This window comes from Astyanax mexicanus, chromosome 10 (genome assembly GCF_023375975.1).
Source record: "Astyanax mexicanus isolate ESR-SI-001 chromosome 10, AstMex3_surface, whole genome shotgun sequence".
NCBI lineage: Eukaryota > Metazoa > Chordata > Actinopteri > Characiformes > Acestrorhamphidae > Astyanax > Astyanax mexicanus.
In genome coordinates this window covers 15497037-15510731 of record NC_064417.1, presented here as the reverse complement: position 1 = coordinate 15510731, position 13695 = coordinate 15497037, and the positions used below count along the sequence as shown (strand labels likewise).

Below are 13695 nucleotides of genomic sequence, written 5' to 3'. Positions count from 1 at the left end.
GGCTTGGTCGTGGTTCAGGAGCTCTATAGCGCCCCCAAACGTCGGCAGTGGCCGGGATGAAGTTTGTCCAATGTGCACCAATTTTGGTACGCTCATTAACCTCCTCATAAAGAACAAGGATCACTTGGTTTTATTTGACTCCGCCCAACAGGAAGTCGGCCATTTTGACAGGAAGTCGCAAAAAAAAAGTTTCCCGCTGGGTTTCGGATGGGTTAAGATGTTTGAAAACTCCTAAAATTTTACAGACCTATTTGGCTTCGGCCATACTTTGACCTTAACTTAAAATTTTGTATATTCGTGTTTCATCAGCTCTCTAGCGCCACCTATTTCATATGACATTTTTGGAAAGCGCTCAGCCTCTTGATAATTGGCAGATTCAATAAGGCCTCAAAGTGATTTAGATATATATTGTCATTTTTGTCGTGTATAGCTAGATGACTCTACAGCGCCCCCTATTTGGTTCGGCTAATTCATTAGCCGTGGCCTTCTCAAAAATTCTCCAATATTCTTGATATTTGGTAGAAACATAGATAATATGATTCCGCACATTTTACCAACTGGCGTGCATTAGCTCCGCCCAACAGGAAGTCGGCCATTTTGGAATTTGTGGAATTTTTACATATTTTTCACGATCTCATTCGAACTCCTCCTACAGTTTTCGTCACATTACCTCTAAATTGTCTGTGGATAGGCTCCAGACATACTTGGTGATAAATTGCGAAGAAATAGTCGATAGCTGAAACGACGACGTAACAGCGGGCAATTAATTTAATGGAGACGCAGCAATAGCCCAAATAAAAACATTAGCATGGTCAGAACACAGGTGTTCGAAAAATCATGAAACTTTACAGAAACATAATAGACATCATTACACACATTGTCACCATTGGTATGATTGACTCCGCCCAACAGGAAGTCGGCCATTTTGAAATATGTGCGTTTTGCACACATTTTTTGCATACTTTGTCGAACTCCTCCTAGGGAATTTGTTGAATACTCTTGATATTTGTCTGCAATAAACTACTACCATCCGTGATGATAAATTGCGAAGGAATAGTCGATATCTCAAACGAGGACGAAATGGCGGAAAGTTGAATTGCTTGAGATGCCCCATTAAAATAGGAAGTGAACACATTTTTGTGTTGGTAGGTGTTTGAGGAAGTTAAAATGGTTAAAAACTCACAAAACTTTACAGGCCTGCTTGATTTATGCGGATCTTTGATCTAAAATTAAAATTTCATTCATACATGTTTCATTGGCTCTATAGCGCCACCTATGTTTCAATGCATATTTGAAACTACGGGAATGCTCAGAAACTCTTGAAAACTGTCAGATTCCATAAGACCTAAAAACTTTATAAATATTGTGATAATTATTTCGTGTGTAGCTAGCAGACTCTACAGCACCCCCTAATTTGTTCAGTTAATAAATTAGCTGTAAATGTTTCAAAATTTGTCTAATCTTCTCAAATTTTGGTAGGATTGTAGATACTATGACTCTGCACATATTTGCAATTGGCTTGTATTAGCTCCTCCCAACAGGAAGTCGGCCATATTGGAATTTGTGAAATTTTTACATATTTTTCACAAACTCATTTAAATTGCTCCTAAAGTCTTTGTCAGATTACTTCTAAATTAGCTGCGGATGTATATTAGACACATTTGAGGAAAATTGCCAAAGGAATAGTTGATTGCTTAAACGGTGACGTAATGGCGGGCAATTGATTTCCTAGAGACGCAACACTAAAACAAAGTGAAACAATGACACGGTCCGAACACAGATGATTGAATATTCATGAAACTTGGCAAAAACACAAGAGACATCATTAGACACATTTTCAGTATTCGTAGGACTGAGTCCACCCAACAGGAAGTCGGCCATTTTAAAATATTTGCATTTTACAAACATTTTTTTTCCGTATGTTGTCAAACTACTCCTAGGAAATTTCTTGAATTCTCATGGTATTAGGCAAAAATAAACATTGAACGTATCTGATGATAAATTGCGAAGGAATAGTCAATATCTTAAACGAGGACGAAATGGCGGACAGTTGAATTGCTTGAGATGCCCCATTAAAACAGGAAGTGAATATGTCTTGGTGTTGGTAGGTGTTTGAGGAGGTTACAATGGATGAAAACTCACGAAATATTACAAGGCGGCTTGACATATTCTGTCCTTTGATCTCAAATGGAAATTTTGAATATACGTATTTCATTGGCTCTATAGCGCCACCTAGGTTTCAATGCATATTTGACATTACGGGAATGCTCAAAAACTCTTGAAAATTATTATTATTATGATTTCATAAGACCTATAAACAATTTACAAATGTTGTGATAATTTTTTCATGTGTAGTTAGCGGACTCTACAGCGCCCCCTAATTCGTTCGTTTAATCAATTAGTTGTGGATGTGTCAAAATTTGTCTAATCTTCTCAAATTTTGGTAGCAGCGTAGATACTGTGACTCTGCGCATATTTGCAATTGGCTTGTATTAGCTCCGCCCAACAGGAAGTCGGCCATATTGGAATTTGTAATATTTTTACACTTTTTTCACAAACTCATTTAAATTACTCCTAAAGTCTTTGTCAGATTACCTCTAAATTAGCTGGGAATGAACATCAGACACAATTGATGAAAATTGCCAAAGGAATAGTTGATCGCTAAAACGGTGACGTAATGGCGGGCAATTGATTGACTAGAGACGCAACACGAAACCAAAGTGAAACCATGACACGGTCGGAACACAGATGATTGAAAATTCCTGAAACTTGGCAAAAACACAAGAGACGTCAGCTGCGGTCCAATCTGAAGGGAGCTGCCTAGGTAGTCATTGCCTTCAAAGGCAGCTCCCTCGTTCGGCAGCATTTTCACCCATAAGGGATCTTATAAGGCAGCGCGTTCGGGACACGCTCTGGAGTCAGCATACGTCATCACGTCTAGCGCGCTGTGCCCGTGAGCTTGTTTATAAATAACTAAAGTTAATGATCACTTACCTCGGGATAAATCTCAATGCAGCGGCAGCTATTTCTCTTTTACTCATCCAAATATTACAGATATTTAAATATTCATGATTTACTTTAATTATACACTTTTCCTCACTTCATTCTCAGAGTATGGTCAGTTTTATGTATGCATTTATTTTATTTTTGATTAGATGCTTTGTAGAAATGCATGAGTAATGAAACCATAATATAATAAATATTTTGTATGAGCCAGAGCTAAATTATCAAACTAAGCTACGTTTCACACAATAGTACATTCATACACAGTCAGCTAATTTTTATTATATCTTTATCTTTTAGTTGCATAAAACACATGATTCATAAACTTTATTTTTTTTTTATTTACCCATACCCACTAGTTGAGATGTGATACTACAATAAGCATAGTGACAATAAACACACAGCAAGCAAAAATAATAATGTTAAGAGAGAAAACTTTATTACATTCAAAGAAAAAATATATATATTCATAAAGGGAGCTAACGCTGCCTCCAGCCGGTCTGACCAGAGTTCACCTTCCCCGGCCCAAGTTCATCCCTGTGGAAAAAATAAATCTGAATTAGTAACAGCGGTTTATGGAGAACACGCTCATAATTACACTATTTACACAGTAAATCACTCAGTTACAGGTAACTCTAGTTATTCCCTCTAACAATTAAACTATTTACACATTAAATCACTGAATTACAGGTTATTCTACAGTGTTACACTATTTACACAGTAAATCACTTAGTTATACGTAACAGTGACTTAAAACAGTTAAAACTTTTTACACTGGACGGCCAGGGTGTCTTTGTTTCCTAGCGGGGGTTTCCTCAGCGCTGCAGCCGCGTTTGGTATTCTGTAAGTCGGCTAGATGCGTGTTAGCTTACCCGGTAAATTAGCGCGATAAGCTAACGGTAGCTTCCGCCGGTCAGGTCTTACATTAAATGAAGTACAGGCGAAAACAACGATGGAAAACAACTTAAAACAGTCTAAAATATGCTAGTTTGATAAACCCACGCAGCGGTGAGTGGAAATACAGGAGGAAATTACTTACATTCGTACAGAAACTCCCTCGCAGTGCCGGCTCCGTCCGCCATGTTTTTAAATCTGAGCGCTGGAACTCTGAGCTGGTGAAATGCATCATGGGATTGCCTTCGCCGTGAAGGATACATCTCACGCTGCCTTCAGAATTGGGGTAAAATAAGGCAGCTGCCCAGGTAGGCAGCACATGCCACCTTCCGAATGGGACAGTCCTTTTCTCGGGAGCGCGCCTATGCTGCCTGAAAATGCTGCCTAGTTGGGCAGCTCCCTTCAGATTGGACCGCAGCTATCATTAGACACGTTTTCAGTATTGGTAGGACTGACTCCGCCCAACAGGAAGTCGGCCATTTTGAAATATCTGCATTTTACACATATTTTTTGCGTATGTTGTCAAACTACTCCTAGAAAAATTGTTGAATTCTCTTGGTATTTGGTAAAAATAAACATTGAACATATCTGATGATAAAATGTGAAGGAATAGTCGATATCTCAAACGAGGACGAAATGGCAGACGGTTGAATTTTTGAGATGCCACATCAAAACTGGAGGTTGACACCTAGGTAATGCTAGGAGTTTTGAGGACGTTATAACAGAGAAAAGCTCATAAAATTTGACCGGCCTGCTTATCTGAGTCTGTTGTTTGATCTAGAATTAGAATTTCAAATACATATGTTTTTACAGTGCTATAGCGCCACCTGTTCTTTAAATGGGTATTTCACATGTGTAATAGGATAGAAAAGTCTTGAAAATTGCCACACTCAATGAGACCTCAAAATTACTTTCACCGGTTTCTCGGTTTGGCCCGGTACGATTTGCGCTGTTATGCGAGGGCCCTACGTCCCCCTGTGACAGGGGACAACTCGTTATTATTAGGGCCCGAGCACCGAGGTGCAAAGCCCTATTGTTTTTGGTCCGTTTATTATTATTATTATTAGGGTTCAAGCACCGAAGGTGCGTAGAACCCTATTGTTTTTGCTAAGATTTTTCTTCTTCTTCTTCTTCTTCTTATTAGGGGTTCGAGCACGTAGTGCTAGAAACCCTATTGTAATTGTTCTGATTATTAGGGGTTCGAGCACGTAGTGCTAGAAACCCTATTGTAATTGTTCTGATTATTATTAGGGGTTCGAGCACGTAGTGCTAGAAACCCTATTGTAATTGTTCTGATTATTATTATTATTATTATAGTTCTTATTCTTTTTCTGCCATAGAAGTGATTGGGCAGAAGAAACCGTAAGGCCTACAGGGATGAGACTTGGTCATATGGTAGTACTTCTCACCGCTACTCAGATTCAAAAGATGAGCCCGATCGGCCTCAAGGGGGCGCTATGGCGAAGGTCAACGCGTTTGGCCCCGTAACTCCTACGCCCTGATAGCTAGAGCAAAAATTATTGCATTATATGATTCCTTGGTTAATGGCAAATCAAAAAGGCTCCGCCCACTTAGATTTTTTGCTATTTAGCATAATATGCAAAACCTACTTTTGAGAACTTGTCCTAAACTCATTGACCAATCCTGACATGTTTGGTTTCAAACAACTCAGCAGAGTCCCAACCTCAATAATTATTAAAAAAATCTTGAAATTTGCAAAAAATATGGCCGCCATATGCAAATTAATCTTACCGTGGCACACCCAAATTTACTTTAACAGCTGTAACTTTTGAATGCTTAAACCGACACTAATGCCACTTTAGACCTATGATGCCAACATGATTCTGAGGTAGCATGTCAATCTGTGTAGACATACGCCCCCAGGGGGCGGAGCCAAAGCTAAAAATCTGTTTCTCAGGAAGCGTACAAACTATGAAGCTTTCCTTTGGCATGTATCATCTATGGCCTATGTCCTAATGTTTTACAGAAGGAAAATTTGATATGCAAATTTTTGCGATCGTTATTAGCCAATCAGGTTCCAGCAAGCTTTTGACAGGCTAAACAATGACCAATCAGGACGATACTTATACCCTACATGTATCTCAGGGCCTTCTATCATCCATTAAAATATGGCGTTGATTGGCCTCAAGGGGGCGCTATAGCAGAAAATCAGTTATATCTAAAGGTATAAGTGGCCTAGCCTTGTTATTCTTTTTTAGTTGTATACTTTGCTGTAGCCTTTACAACATTGTAATTACATGTGTTTACCAAAAATGCAAAGATTTTCATCAGTGGCCAAAAGAGTAAAAATTGCTCTTTTCGAACTTGTCTTTAAGTCCTTAATCAATCAAAACAAATTTGGTCTTGATGCAATCTTGAGACCCTGTAGGTAAATAATTATCAAAAAAATCTTGACATTTTAGCTATTTGAGGCCCATAAACCTTGATCAAACATGTACGTGAAAGCCTTTTCAGAGTTATTTGGCCAAAACTCTGTCAAAGTTTAAAACCTGCCAAAACTGTTGAAGCTACTAATTAACAATGACATTTGAAGTACATGTGCCAAGTATGAGCCAAATAAGTCTTCAGTAGGCTCTACAGTGAAAAAATAACTATTTTCAATTTATTCTATTTATCGCTATTTTCCAACCTAAATGGACAGAAGACAGGAACCTTTCACCCTATCAACACATAAATTTATACACATATATAGACTGATAATCTGATCTTGATTGCAAATTTTCATCCAAATCGGACATGTTTTGCCTCTACAACGGCTGGAAAACTACAGCGATTTTGTAGGCCTCAAGCCTGTATTATCGCTTTTTTCAAATCTAAATGGACAGAAGTCAGGAACCTTTGACCCTATCGACACAGAAATTGACATACATATATAGACTGATATTGTGATCTTGATTGCAAAGTGTGAGCCAAATCAGATATTTTTTGCCTCTAATATGGCCAAAGAGCAACAGCCATTTTGTAGGCCATAAGCCTGTATTATCACTTTTTTCAAACCTAAATGGTCAGAAGTCAGGAACCTTTGACCCTATCAACACAGAAATTGACATACATATATAGACAGACCACTTGATCATGAGTACCAATTTGGAGCCCAATCGGACTTTTCTTCTCTTTTTAATAAATAGAAACACACTAATAGGGAATGTTCTGTCTTTCTGATAGAGTGATAGATTTCCAGCAGGTTATATGTGGTCTCTTGCTGCGCTCTGGTGGTCAATTGGTGAAACAGCTACAGGTGAATTATTCTAAATTAAAGCTCTGCTGAACTTATTCAATCTTGCTTGTCTTGCTTAATTTAACATACTTATCCTTCTTGTTCATGCTGGTCAGCCGCCTGGGTCATTCTTGTTTATGCTCCACCCACTTAATTTTTTTTTAAATTTGCATAATATGCAAGACCTACTTTTGAGATCTTGTCCTTGGATCCTTGACCAATCATGACATGTTTGGTGTCAAACAGTTCAGCAGAGCTTACTCCTCAATAATTATTTAAAAAAATCTTTACATTTATGAACAATATGGCCGCCATATGCAAATGAGTTCTACCATGGTGCAGTAAAATGTCTTTAACACTTATAACTTTTGAATGCTTAACCTGACACTAATACCACTTCAATCCTTTGATCATTACATGATTCTCAGATACCCTGTCAGTTTAAGTAGACATACACCCCCAGGGGGCGGGGCCAATGCTCGATAGCTGTTTCTCTAGAACCATACAAGCTATCAAGGTCATCCTAGCCAATTATCATCTATGGCCCATGCACTAATGGTACACCAAATGAAAATTTGATATGGACACTTTTGTGGTCACTATTAGCCAATCACATTCCAGCAAGCTTTTAACAGGCGGAATGTTAATCAGGTCAAAACTTATATACTATATACGGGTTATTTATATGCCCTTTTTATGCCTTGTGTTTTTTCAATTTAAGAACTGAATTTGTTTCACCAAATGCGCACTAGAGTGCAGTAAGACACCACATAAAACCTGATGAACACTACAGCTCAATTTATCAATGCTTTTCAACTAGTTTACTCACACCACTCATCTAGCATTGCCATTATGGTCTTTATGGTCACGCTGGTCACCCAGCTTGGTTATGCTGGCCATCCAGCTTGGTCATGCTGGCCATTCACATTGGTCATTATGGTCCTGCTGGTCATTCAGCTTTGTCCTCATAGTAATGGTGGTCTTCCAGCTTGGTCATACTGGCCAACCACCTTTGCCATGCTGGTCATCCAGTTTGGTCATTATGGTCTTCCAGCTTGGTCAATATGGTCAACAAGTTTGTCATCCAGATTAGTCATGCTGGTAATCTTCACGGTCATGCTGGTCATCCTCATCCAGTTTGGCGATGCCGGTCTACCGGCAACATGTTTTAAGCCTAACTGGCCTCCAGGGGTCTCTTTGCCTGTAACGCTCGAACCCCGTAAATCGCCGCTTGCGGCTATATTTATTATTATTATTCTTTTTCTCCTGAAAAAACAGTTGTGCAGCCTAAACCGTAAGTCATAGAGAAATGAAACTTGGTAGGTAGATGTAGGATCAGTGCATCTCGGTGGACAACAAAAATGGCACCGATTGGTCAAGTGGTGGCGCTATAAACAAGGAAATTCATTTTTCACAATTTTCTCAATAACTCAAAAACCATAAGACCTACATTCAAAATTCTTTTTTTGATGGATTCCTTGGGTCAATACCAACAACTTTCCAATTTGGACCATGCACTTCCGTCTATATAGATTTTTTGCTAATTTGCATAATATGCAAAACCTACTTTTGCAAACTAGTCCTAGGAATTTTGACCAATCCTGGCATGTTTGGTATCAAAACACTCGTGAGAGCATGCGCTTCAATATTCATTAAGAAAAAGTTGAAATATGTAAACAATATGGCCGCCATATGCAAATTAGTCCTTCCGGATATATGCCCCATTCACTTCAAGAGGTAAATTTGGAGCACTGTTTCTCAGCAACCGTGCAACCTAGCAAGTTGAAACTTTGCATGCAGAATCTATCATACAGCCTCTAAAGGATGTTCAAAGGGCAACTCAATCAATCAACATGGCTGAACACCATCAGCCAATCAGCATTCAGCAGACATTTTGGCAGGCTGAATGTTGCCCAATCTGGATGATATTTGGCAGTTATGTTCAGGTGGAGACACTGTAGTGACCTGCAAAGTGCTGAAACAATCCGCCCACTGGGGGGCGCTGTTCCAAAAAAACGAGTATATGTCAATCATGCTGTACTATTTTGACATCTAATTGTTTTTGCCATATTTAGTACAGTGGCTCTGACAAATTTCTCAATACAACTATGTTTAAAAAGTGCTTTGTTCATTCATAATTGCTAATTGTTTGAAAAGAGCTATATTGAAACTACTCTCTGGATATTTGGCCTATCACCTCCATTTCAGTCTTGCTGCACACTGTAGAGTCTCTAGGTAAATGTTCATTAAAAACATTTGTGAAAATTTCACATACAATACTCTCCAGGCATCAAGCAATCTGTGCGTCCTTGGAATTTCTAACCTAAATTGCTGTAACTCTGCAGTATTTGCTGTAATCTCACAATGTTAAAGACCTCTATACAATATCACTCTGATGAAGCGCCATTTAATACAGAACTAGATTAAGAATAACTTGACATTACATGTCATATCAGAACATTCACTCCTTTGTGCCTCTTCTCAACATGAATAACAGGTGAAAGACTTTTGATCATTTCTAAATGTGACAGAATGTCTCCAATTGTGTTAGACCTTCTTACACATCACCATCCTATGCTCTAGTAGGCACCATTGTGCTAGTTGGTGCTTGATGAAGCGCCATTTAATTCAGAACTAGATTTATAATAACTTCGTAATTACATGTCATATCAGAACATTCACTCCTTTGTGTTAATTTAAACTTGTTTGGTCAAACATTTCAGCTTGTTCTGCAAAGGTTCAAAGGTCAATCTGAATACCACTTTGTGAACATTCTGGTTGAAGCCACCTGATCAATACCAATAACATGTAGACACCTTTTGACTAGTTCTAACTCACTTAATGAATATCCTACAAAGTTCACTAGATTTACATGTGAATTTAAGCACTGATCAGGTTGAAAGGCCTCTGCTCAACATTAATAACAGGTGAAAAACTTGATAATTTCTAAATGTGACAGGGCATCTCCAATCATATTAGACCTTCTTACACATCACCATTCAATGCTCCAGTAGGCACCATTGTGCAAGTTGGTGCTTGAACCCGATGATTGCCGCTTGCGGCTATATTTATTATTATTATTATTATTATTGTTATTATGCCTCTTTGTGTCCATTTTTGAGGCATTTCCGATACTCGAAAACTCACGTATTTTGGCACAGGCCTCAAACTTGGCGAAAATTTTAAAGTTCTATAGAGGCTGGACTTTGTCGTGGTTCAGGAGCTTTATAGCGCCACCAAACGTCGGCAGTGGCCGGGATGAAGTTTGTCCAACGTGCACCAACTTTGGTACGCTCATTGACCTCCTCATAAAGAACAAGGTTCACTTGGTTTTATTTGACTCCGCCCAACAGGAAGTCGGCCATTTTGACAGGAAGTTGCAAAATAAAAAGTTTCCCGTGGTGTTTTAGGGGGGTTACGATATTTGAAAACTCCTAAAATTTTACAGAGCTATTTGGCTTAGGCCAAACTTTGACGTTAAGTTGGAATTTCGTAAATTCATGTTTCATGAGCTCTCTAGCGCCACCTATTTTATATCACATTTATGAAAAGCTTTCAGCCTCTTGATAATTGGCAGATTCCATAAGTCTTTGAAATGATTTAGAAATAGTTTGTCGTTTGTCATGTGTAGCTAGATGACTCTACAGCGCCCCCTATTTTCAACAGGAAGTCGGCCATTTTGAAATTTGCGAAATTTTTACAAATTTTTTCACAAACTCATTTAAACTGCTCCTAAAGTCTTTGTCCGATTACCTCTAAATTAGCTGTGGATAAACATCAGACACAACTGATGAAAACTGCCAAAGGAATGGTTGATCGCTAAAACGGCGACGGAATGGCAGACAATTGATTTACTAGAGTCGCAACACTAAACCAAAGTGAAACAATGACACGTTCAGAACACAGATGATTAAAAATTCATGAAACTTGGCAAAAACACAAAAGACATCATTACACACGTTTTTAGTATTGGTAGGACTGACTCTGCCCAACAGGAAGTCGGCCATTTTGAAATAAGTGCATTTTACACACATTTTTTGCGTATTTTATCAAACTCCTCCTAGGGAATTTGTTGAATACTCTTGATATTTGTCAGTAATAAACTACTAACATACACAATGAAAATTTGCGAAGCAATGCTCGATATCTTAAATGAGGACGAAATGGCAGACAGTTTAATTGCTTGAGATGCCCCATTAAAACCGGAAGTGAATACATCTTGGTTTTGGTAGGTGTTTGAGGAGGTTACAATGAATGAATACTTACAAAAATTTACAGGCCTGCTTGACTTATGCTGTCCTTTGATCTAAAATTGAAATTTCATATATACGTATTTCATCGGCTCTATAGCGCCACAGAGGTTTCAATGCATATTTCACATTGCAGGAATGCTCAAAAACTCTTAAAAAATTGGCCGCTACAATATAACTGCACATTTCATGAGAAATCACATATGGGTCTTACTTTAACCGGTTTCTCGGTTTGGCCCGGTACGATTTGCGCTGTTATGCGAGGGCCCTACGTCCCCCTGTGACAGGGGGACAACTCGTTTTTATTATTATTCTGGACACTTTCGCCCATTTTTGAGGCATTTCCGATACTCGAAAACTCACGTGTTTTGGCACAGGCCTCAGACTCGGCGAAAATGTAAAAGTTCCATAGAGCATGGGCATGGGCGTGGTTCAAGAGCTCCATAGCGCCCCCAAACGTCAGCAGTAGCTGGGATGAAGTTTGTCCAATGTGCACCAACTTTGGCATGTTCATTGACCTCCTCATAAAGAACAAGGATCACTTGGTTTTATTTGGCTCCGCCCAACAGGAAGTCGGCCATTTTGACAGGAAGTCGCGAAATAAAAAGTTTCCCGCTGGGTTTCGGAGAGGTTACCATGTTTGAAAACTCCTCAAACTTCACAGGCCTATTTAGCTTAGGCCATTCTTTGACCTTAAATTGGAATTTCGGATATTCGTGTTTCATCAGCTCTCTAGCGCCACCTATTTAATATCACATTTATGGAAACCTCCCAGCCTCTTGGTAATTGGCAGATTCAATAAGGCCTCGAAAAGATTTAGATATATATTGTCACTTTTGTCATGTGTTGCTAGATGACTCTACAGCTCCCCCTATTTCGTTTGGCTAATAAATTAGCTGTAGCTGTCTCAAAATTTCTCCAGTATTCTCGATTTTTGGCAACAACATAGAAAGTATCATCCCGCACATATTACCCATTGGCTGGTATAAGCTCCGCCCAACAGGAAGTCGGCCATTTTGCAATTTGTGGAATTTTTACACATTTTTCACGCACTCATTCAAACTCCTCCTAGAGTCTTTATTAGATTATCTCTAAATTGGGCGTGGATAGGCTCCAGACATACACGGTGCTAAATTGCGAAGGAATAGTCAATAGCTGAAACGATGACATAATGGCAGGCAATTAATTTTATGGATATGCAACACTAGACCAAAGTGAAACCATGACACGGTCAGAACACAGATGATTGAAAATTCCTGAAACTAGGCAAAAACACAAGAGACATCATTAGACACATTTTCAGTATTGGTAGGACTGACTCCGCCCAACAGGAAGTCAGCCATTTTGAAATATCTGCATTTTACATACATTTTTTGCGTATGTTGTCAAACTACTCCTAGAAATTTTGTTGAATTCTCTTGGTATTTGGTAAAAATAAACATTGAACATATCTGATGATAAATTGTGAAGAAATAGTTGATATCTTAAACGAGGAGGGAATGGCGGACGGTTGAATTTTTGAGATGCCACATCAAAACTGGAGGTTGACACCTAGGTAATGCTAGCAGTTTTGAGGACGTTATAACAGTGAAAAGCTCACAAAATTTGGCCGACCTGCTTATCTGAGGCTGTTGTTTGATCTAGAATTAGAATTTCAAATACATGTGTTTTAACAGCGCTATAGCGCCACCTGTATTTTAAATGGGTATTTCACATGTTTAACAGGATAGAAAACTCTTGAAAAGTGCCACACTCAATAAGACCTCAAAATTACTTTCACCGGTTTCTCGGTTTGGCCCGGTTATGCGAGGGCCCTATGTCCCCCTGTGACAGGGGGACAACTCGTTATTTTTATTTTTAAACTTCGCGCCCATTTTTGAGGCCTTTCTGATACTCAAACTCTTGCATTTTGGCACAGACGTCAAAGCCAGTGAAAATTTTAAAATTTCATGGTTCATGGGCTTGGGCGTGGATCAGGAGCTCTATAGCGCCCCAGAACGTTGCCAGTGGCCGGGATAAAGTTTGTCCAATGTGCACCAACTTTGGTACGCTCATTGACCTCATTATACAGATCAAGAGTCACTTGGATTTATTTGACTCCGCCTAACAGGAAGTCTGCCATTTTGGCAGGAAGTTGCAAAATAAAGTTTCCCGTGGTGTTTTGGGGTGGTTATGATGTTCGAAAACTCATTTCAAAAATCAAAAAATTCACAGGCCTATTGAGCATAGCCTGTACTTTCATGTAAAATTGGAATTTTTCATATTCATAATTCATCAGCTCTCTAGCGCCACCTATTTTATATGACATTT

The 13695-nt window shown here is 38.9% G+C and overlaps 1 protein-coding gene and 1 long non-coding RNA gene across 5 annotated transcripts in view; one reads left to right on the top strand and one right to left on the bottom strand.

Annotated features, from left to right (window-relative positions):
* The window catches only part of e2f4 (E2F transcription factor 4), a 106228-nt gene that overhangs the window by 54470 nt on the left and 38063 nt on the right, over positions 1-13695 (top strand). The gene's annotated exons all lie outside the window — the stretch shown is intronic.
* On the bottom strand, positions 3421-4319 carry LOC125804861 (uncharacterized). The gene is made up of 2 exons (XR_007441082.1): positions 4043-4319; positions 3421-3540 (listed from the first exon to the last, which is right to left on the bottom strand). It is a non-coding gene; the product is annotated as an uncharacterized LOC125804861 (long non-coding RNA).